This window comes from Eutrigla gurnardus (assembly GCF_963514095.1).
Source record: "Eutrigla gurnardus genome assembly, chromosome: 6".
Lineage (NCBI taxonomy): Eukaryota > Metazoa > Chordata > Actinopteri > Perciformes > Triglidae > Eutrigla > Eutrigla gurnardus.
In genome coordinates this window covers 10449348-10457714 of record NC_139920.1, presented here as the reverse complement: position 1 = coordinate 10457714, position 8367 = coordinate 10449348, and the positions used below count along the sequence as shown (strand labels likewise).

At 42.9% G+C, this 8367-nt stretch overlaps 1 protein-coding gene across 7 annotated transcripts in view; it reads left to right on the top strand.

Annotated features, from left to right (window-relative positions):
• Window positions 1–1231: 1231 nt before the first annotated feature.
• The window catches only part of ptprfa (protein tyrosine phosphatase receptor type Fa), a 252391-nt gene continuing 245255 nt past the window's right edge, over window positions 1232–8367 (top strand). For all 7 annotated transcript variants that reach the window (XM_084011615.1, XM_084011612.1, XM_084011613.1 and 4 more), the window contains exon 1: window positions 1232–1518. The gene's annotated coding sequence lies outside the window, so the exon portion shown is untranslated. The remainder of the gene's footprint in view (window positions 1519–8367) is intronic.

Genomic DNA, 8367 nt, shown 5'->3' with positions numbered 1-8367 from the left:
TTATCGTAAAAGTGTTCCGAGCTTGATCTCGGCCTCGCACATTCCAAGTTAATGGAAGTAATTATAGCTCATTTATTTTGTACGTTTTGGACATTGAATTGTCAGGAAAGTATGTGCCCATACTGTGCTGCTTTTGTTCTTTGCTGTTGAGCAGAGAAAACCCCCATGACTCCAAACTCAGTGTATTTTTCTTATTCCCTCCTGAATTTGACAGCTTACATGCAGCTCCATTTGCAGGGCAAAGATTGTGACCCAGGAAAGCCATTAAAAGCTACTATGTAAAACTAAAAAACAGAAAAGTTTTAGGAGTTCATGAGGGCTAGTAGCAGTTTGGGTTGGTTTAAGCTATGAATGCTGATATGGGACAGAAGAGTGTAAATGTCAGAAATGTGCGGTGATCTTGAATTGGACTGTGGGAGGAAGCCGGAGAACCCGGAGAGAACCCACGCTGAGGCGGGGAGAACATGCAAACTCACAGAAAGCTGAGCTGAACCTAGATTTGAACCTGGGTTCCTCTTGCTGTAAAGCGACAGTGCTTACCACTACAAATTATATATATATATAACGAAAATATGAACATGACCAATATTTATATATTTTTTTACTCCTTAATATCGGAATCATCGACCTCTAAAATCCCATACCAGTCGGCTCCAATTCTTATGTAGAAGGAAAGATGGTCTGTTTGGTACAAACTGACATTGCAGCTATAGTTTGTCATAAAAGCATACATTTTCATTAAACCAAACGATTTTGAAACGAACAGCAAACTATTTAAAAAATGTTTTCATGATATGTCCTTCACCACCGCTGACTTTTTCTTGTCGTTAAGACATCATTTGTGAGTAAAGAACTGAACAGCTCTTAAATGTGATGTTCTCAAAACCTCAGATTTTTGGATCTCAACTCTGTGTTGTGTGTCCTCTTGTTAACCTTGTTTCCGAATGCTTTTTGTCTGCTAATGGCCAGAGTCCAGTTTGACCCAGCAATGACTTGGTCTGCGTCCACGCATCCCTCCTAACGCCTGCCCTCCTCTGCTGACGCCAGGTAAAGCACGGGGGAGGAGTCTGTCTTACCTGTGCTGGGTCAAACAGTACAACATAGCTTCCCACAGGAGCAGAGCCCGCCTCTCAGCCTCCAGCTGAAACCCAACACCTGTGACATCATGCACGCAGACATTGGCTGGCTGGCCGGCCGGCCCTGCTCTCAGAGCTGCAGGGCTGTTCGCTGCTCTTCACTCCCAGGAGAGATCAGTCGCTCTGACCCGCGCTGCCAGCCACAAGGAGCTGATCTGCGCTCAGATCAATCACGCTGTTGCAGAGCTCTGAATCCTCTACCTGTGGCTGACCTCAGTGGCTGCACACCTCCCCCAGGCTCAGTGCTCTGGCGGCTTGGAGGGGGATTGTTTTATGGGCTTTGTTGAGGAATTGCTCTGTTACTCCGGTGGAACGACGCTGAAGTCTGTCGGCACTAATTCTCCTCAGGATACTCCCGTTTTCTCCATGGAGCTGGGCACAGGTAAGCACAAGTTTCCATGCTGAACGTGGCCACCTGCTCACATGCCTTGTGAGACTTTTCTTCTTTTTTTTTTGTCATGAAAACTTTGATTTCAACTTTCAATTTATTTCAGGTCTCTTTGAATATTATCCTTTCACAGGTTTAGTTGTAGGATTCATTAATTGCACTTAACGACAAATGGCCTTGATGAGTTTATTCACTAGCGGTGAGGATCTGGGCACTCATATATACACACACACACACACACACACACACACACACACACACACAAGCAAGCTATGGAGACGAGAAGAAGAATGAACAAACAAGACAAGAGTATACACTGGAGACTTCACTTTGCCTGCAGGAGTGAAACTTTGAGTCCAGTGTGATTCAGAAACATAAAGAGCTGTGCTCGCTGTCCTTGTTTGATGCTTTCAGCCTCCCACCACCCACTAAAACGCACCTATGTCTGCATCACTAACAAAGCCTTGCCATTATAGTCCCGGCATTATTTTATCAGTAGCGTTGTTTTCCAAACACGGTTGAAGTGCTTCAGGGAAAGTTTATAAATCCACAAATACTTAAGTTGCACATAAATGAGGCCTGCGGGCAGAAATCAAGAGGACAAAGTAATGAGGCACTTTAAGTAGGGATGCACCACTTTCATTACAGATACCTGAATACTGATGTGAGACCAGGGTTTAATCAATAAGTTAATGCCTCACTGTGCAGAAAAGAATGGGATCTTTCGGTTATGTGTAAGGAACATCGGACTCATTGCTTTCATAACTTCATAAAACAAAATGTAACAAATAAATACACAGATATGCATGTACCGAATTGTTATTTAGAAAAATCAGGGTTTCGATACCAGACCGTCCCATCGTCAGTGATGCCTGATGCAGCTGTGAAGGGGCGTTCTGTACCACAGACAGTCTCCGGTTTGTACTCATAGCTGATTCGGTCTCCGTATGAAACATAAGATACTAGCGTACTTCGCCTCGCTACGCTGCGTTTGCCTCCATTACTGATTCACTGATGAGTGATGACACAAGGAGAATCTCAACGCTGATTGGCTTCACGTCACAGAAGTTGTTTTCCACCTCATTCATGTCCGGCATGCTGCAGAAACCTTGTTGCCCCATAAGGGTCATCATCGGACTGATACATGACACCACTATCATTAGCGGTTCATCTCTAACTTTGATTCCAAGTTCATGTCACTAACAACCATAGTCTATATACGAAGCGGTCTGTGGACGACGATTTTGAAGCCTTAAGTTCAGCATTTAAGTATATAAATTTTTTTTAATTATATATATATATGAATATTGAAGCTTGTCTGAGATTTTTCTAGAGTTGACGTTGACATCTTCAAACGTCAATGTAAATAAAAAAGATTAAAAATGCAGGTCCACGTCTTGCTTAATTCAACCATGCGGTTAGGCGGTGGCCTAACATAAGCGTGATGTTTCACCCTGACGACATGTCATACGCTGACACACGATAAACCGCTTCACGTTAACCCTGAGGCGTAAAATGACAAGCAAAAATCCTAACCCAGTGAGTTTGGTTTAAACGGGTAAGGTGTGAAATCACCTTTAAATTAAATTTGTTGTGAGGGATGGCATTATCATTTTATGATTGACGATAAAAAACACAATGTTTTGATCTTGGTGAATTTTCCATTCTCTGAATAATCGTAAATATCATCAAGAATGACTTTAAAAAGCTGTCTAGCTCTCTATCATAGTAGTGATGAGAAAATAGAGCCTGATTTAAAAAATACAATGCAAAAATATATTTTCCCTATAGTTATGCAGGGACACTTTATGGTCACATTATTTAAAATGATTGTTTTTCACTAAAAGCATATTGAGCATATTTTGATGATTTTCGGGATAATATTGTTAATCCATTATTTTGACTCGATCATCGTGACATGACTTTTTCACATCACCTCATGTCTAGTTACTTCTCATTACATTTTACATGTGTTCACTTCTAAAAGAAGCAGTAAGCGGGTCAGCTTACCTGGACTGATGTGTTCTGGTGAGAAGTCTCTGAACACGTTGTCTCATGGTGTTGAGCAGAGAGCTGGCTGCTCTTCGGGGAGTGCTTTCATGTCTTTCAACCGCACCATTATCAACAGCAAATTCCACAGTCGTCTGCAGCCGCGAATATGTTAGTTTAAAGAAGCCACCATTTTGTCGAGACTGGCTGTACGACGTGTTCCTACAAATCATTTCACCGCGTTCATATCGAAGGAATTCACAGCACCTGCTCCTGAATACTGCTTACTGCTGACGATTGAGGCAATATTTTTATTATCATGATTGATGTTATGTGTTGAACATGGATAACGCCTTTTTTAAAAGAAGAAGAAGAACTGTATGATGGTTTCTGTTTGAAGGCTTTTAGATACTGAACTGTAGGGAATAGTTTAATGTGTTGAGACCTGGAACTGAGGTGCATCTGTGTGAAAGCAGCACCGTTACATGTCCTTTCAGTAAGTAAACAACACAGTTGCACAATATCATGTGGTCAACGTTGTGAAATGATTGGCTTGGTTTAGGCAACACAACTACTTGGTTAAGGTTAGAAAAATAAAACATTGTTCAAATATTCACGGGACAACCATAGAAGTGGACGTCATGACGTCACCCGTTGGTTTGTAGACTACGGTTTTGAAGCTTTGAGTTTGGCATTTCGGTCGTCGCCATCTTGACATTTTGCAACCAGTGAAGGAAGTGACCATATTTGGACTGTGGATGAGCGACGGGTGGTTCTGACGAACACAAGCAGCAGCAACCTTACTGGATCTGGTTCCATCTGGATTCTGGTGTGAAGCTGTTAACAATGTAACCAAACAGCTGTAAATAAATAACAGCTGCCCTCAGCAAACTTTCTTCCATAACGTTACATTACAATCATGAACATTTACTTTTGATTTCATACGGGACACAAGCCACCGTCTCCTCGGCTGCCTTTGAAGGCCACATGCATCACAGCAGCTGTGACAAGCCTGTCCTCTTTTTAAAGTCCTTCACCTGCAGCCCAGACATGCCGCCTTCTTTTCCTGATTCAGACGCTCCAAGTGATGTTTCCTTCACAGCTCAAACTATCCAAAGATTCATAGGGCCGCTGACATCTGGAATTGAATCAATATGGCAACGGAATAATATATCCTGAAGTTTATCCTCCATCATAATAGAAAATACAAATAATAAGATATTACCTCTGGCTCTATTTTAATCATATAATGTTTGTTGCCTCTTCTGTGCTTTTTCTGGTCAACCTCAGTTGTTTGCTAAGAGACGAGAGTGGCAAAGGTGACACAAAATCCTTTCTGAGACCACTTGGTTCTGCGTCCTCCGGAGGATGCTGCTGCTGAATCAGGACACAGCTGGTTATGTTTTATGAGTTGAATGTGAGACGACAGATTTGTGGAGCAGTGGAGATGTTTACGGCCCTCATTCAGATTCCTGTGTTGCACCACTGCCGTGTGACGGACGCAGTCAAAGCATTAATACGTGATCACAGTCCCAGTTGGTTTTAGTATTCCTAAAGCTGAGTGGAGATCCACCTTTGCATGTGTTGCCTGAACGGATCATGCATTTGTTCTGGCATGTTTTCTTTTTGAGTTTATTTTTTGCTTTCTTTCTTTGAGTGGAGTCTGTGTAGAAACTCACCACGTTGATAATTGTTATTGTATTAATGTCAGACAGCTGGAATGTGTTAAATAATCAGGGAGCCGTCCAGATGATCACATGGTCACATGTGACGGCGCTTCTATGGAATCGTCACTTTGACACCAGATTGGCTCCGCCCACAAAATACATCATTGCTGTTTACAAACACAAACCGAAATATAGTTGTTATCCAGTGTGGGTGTGGCCTCAGTGGTAGTGTTCATGGGTTCATGTGGGCCACTGTGAGCTGTCACCGCTGCTCTCTGCACCAATCACATGTTGCTTTTTGGCACAGGATTGGGAGTATTCCCAAAGTACACCTCCTTCTCCTTGGTTGCTCGGCCTCCCCCCCTTCTCCTTGGTTGCTCTCCCCCCCCCCCCCCCCCCTCCTCCTTGGTTGCTCGGCCTCCCCCGCCTCCTCTCGCTCTGCCGCTCGGCGCCACATAATGGAATCTGAGAAAGGCTTTGCTCACGGCAGGTTAATTGCCTCTGAGATTCCTGCGCTAATGGAGCTAATCCCGCCTTTGTGCAGTTTGCGCTCCAGATTTGAGCTTGTTTGCCAGGATGTCGTGTGAGGTCGCTGTATTAATTGATTAGCATTGAGGCTCGGCGTACTCTTGTCTTTTGATGAATACTTCACAGCTCAGGGAGACATGAGACAACTACTGAAGATGTACAAAAGCATGGGTGTGAGGAGACGGTGGGCCCCTAGACAGAGACGAGCGGAGGCCCCGCCTCCTGTCCTTCATAGGAGCAAGACTCAATAGTTATTCTATATCTCTTTGTAGTTATTTTTAGTCTCATTACGGTCATTTTTTGTCTCTTTGTTGTTGTTTCTTTTGCGTTGTGATCAATTGTGTGTCTCTGTTGTTTTTGGAGACACAATATATTGTTGTTTGTGTCACTTTTGTAACTATTTTGGGTTCTTGGTAGTTATTTTTTGTCTGGTGGTTTTGTTATCATTTTTCATTGCTTTGCAGTTGTTTTTGTGTCAAACTATGGTCATTTAACATCTGTGTTCATTTTGTGTCTCTTGGTGATGGTATTGTGTATCTTTTGGGTCATTGTGTCTCTTTAAGGTCATATTGTGTCTCTTTTAATGTCATTGTGTCTCTTTGTTTTTGTATTGTGTCACTTTGTGCTCATATTGTGTCTCTTTTGGGTCATATTGTCTCACTTGGTGGTTATATTTTCTCTTTGTGGTCAGTTTGGATTCCTTTGCAGTTGTTCTGGTCTCTGTAGTTTTTGTTGTATTTGGTTGTTTTGTAGTCATTTGTGTCTCTTTGCAGTTGTTCGTCATCTTTTTATTGTGTCTTTGAGATAATTTCTCTCAGATCAGTCTCTTCCTGCTTGCTACTTGTCTCTTTGAGAGACATTTTGTAGCTGAAGAGCAAAGGGGCCCCTGACACTTTGGGCCCTGGTGCCTGTTTGTTGTAGGCCTGATCAGTAAACCATCCATGTTCACATGGAGAATATGTGCTCACACACTTACATAGTGCAACTTTTGACCACAGCTGGATGGAGATCAGGCTGACGTTGCCCTTAATGCTGCTCGTTTGGATGCTTCATGAAAAGAGCATTTCACTGTGCTCCTTTGATGGAGGAATTTAATATCCCTTCCCTCTCCCACAAGCGTCAAAATAGATGGAACGTATTACCATTTTATTTTCCTGCCTCAGTAATTCAGGGTGTCATCCATATCTGGGGTCTGTGTGAAACTTAATCCTTCTCACGTCACACTTCCAACATTTTAAACTTAATTTGTTTTTTTCTTCCTCTGCCTTGTTCCCATTTCCCCCCGATGGAGTCATGTTCTTTAGATGAGATAAGACACGTATGACTTAGCTGTTCGTAAATAAGACATGTAAATATTCCTTTTATTGTATCAGCCTGAAGGAATCCTCTTTTGCTGTGAAGGAGGCAGTGATATGCAGCCTTAAGAGGCCAGTTACAGGCGCCCTGCAGCGTCTTCTCAGACTCCACTGCTCATCAAGGGGCCTCTCTGATTCGGCAGCTGCAAAGGAAATCCTTAAAGGGATTGTTCAGGGTTTTATCCAGCCTACATTATTCCTAATGAACTTCAGCCTCTTTCAAAGAGCCACTGCACCCGTGTCATTTTTAGTCAGTCAGCTGTGATGAAAGCCAAGACTTAACCAAGTCACTCTGTAATTCCTGGCATTTCTAGGCATATTTCTATTTCAATCAAACATGACGAGTTCTGGTTTGTTTGTGTTACGCCTACGCCAGAAAGTAGAGACTTTGTATGTGAAGCAGCCACCTGCTGCATTATGGGTAGACCAACAGAGAGGGAGAGTGTCCTGAGTTTGAGAGTGTGAAACGTCGTAACGTGACTTGTTTGTGTCGATAGTCACATGAAACATAAGCCAGTCAAGTTAACATCAACCACCATCTTTCCCTAAACCTAAGTGGTTTTGATAACTCAGCCTAACTTCCTGTGAAGAAGGAAGATTATTTTGAAAAGACACTGCATGTAACAAGCGTGATGAAGTGAGACGAGAGGGGAACGTTGGTCTGGTCTCTGGACTAATGGCTTCTATCTACTACTCTGGAGGGACCACAGACACCGGAGACTACATTTGTTTCCTCCATTTCTGATTCGGCGACGACAGGATGACTCAATGCAACATGCTTTACCAACACAGCGTCATTTGAATATTTTGCAAATATTTAAATGAATCTCGTCATTCACGTCGCTCAGCACAAATTCACTTTGCATTCGCCTCTTTGCATTGACTGTATATGAAAATGTGCCCCGTTTGATGTGGACACATCATTAGTCATGGAAATAAATTCCATTAATGAATAGCCGTACTTTGGTTAACAAAACAAACACAGCCGGCAACAAGGTTGAAAAGTTTGCCATGATAAATAGTGATGTGACCGATCATGAATGGAGAATGAGACGAGGCTCTCTTTAAAGCCCTCCACCGTCACACTGTTGAAACTCTGGATCTCCAGAGCTGCTCCACACCACCAACCTCTGTGTTGGGGGGTCTCTTTGCCTTCATTTGACAGACTGGATGAGACAACAAAACAGAGAGCAGGGGAGGGCTGGGATTCTTTAAATATGTGTCATCATTTTTACATGAAGAGGGATATTTATCATCAGTCAGATCTGAAGGGCCCTCCTCTCGGCCTGCCTGTCTGTCTACAG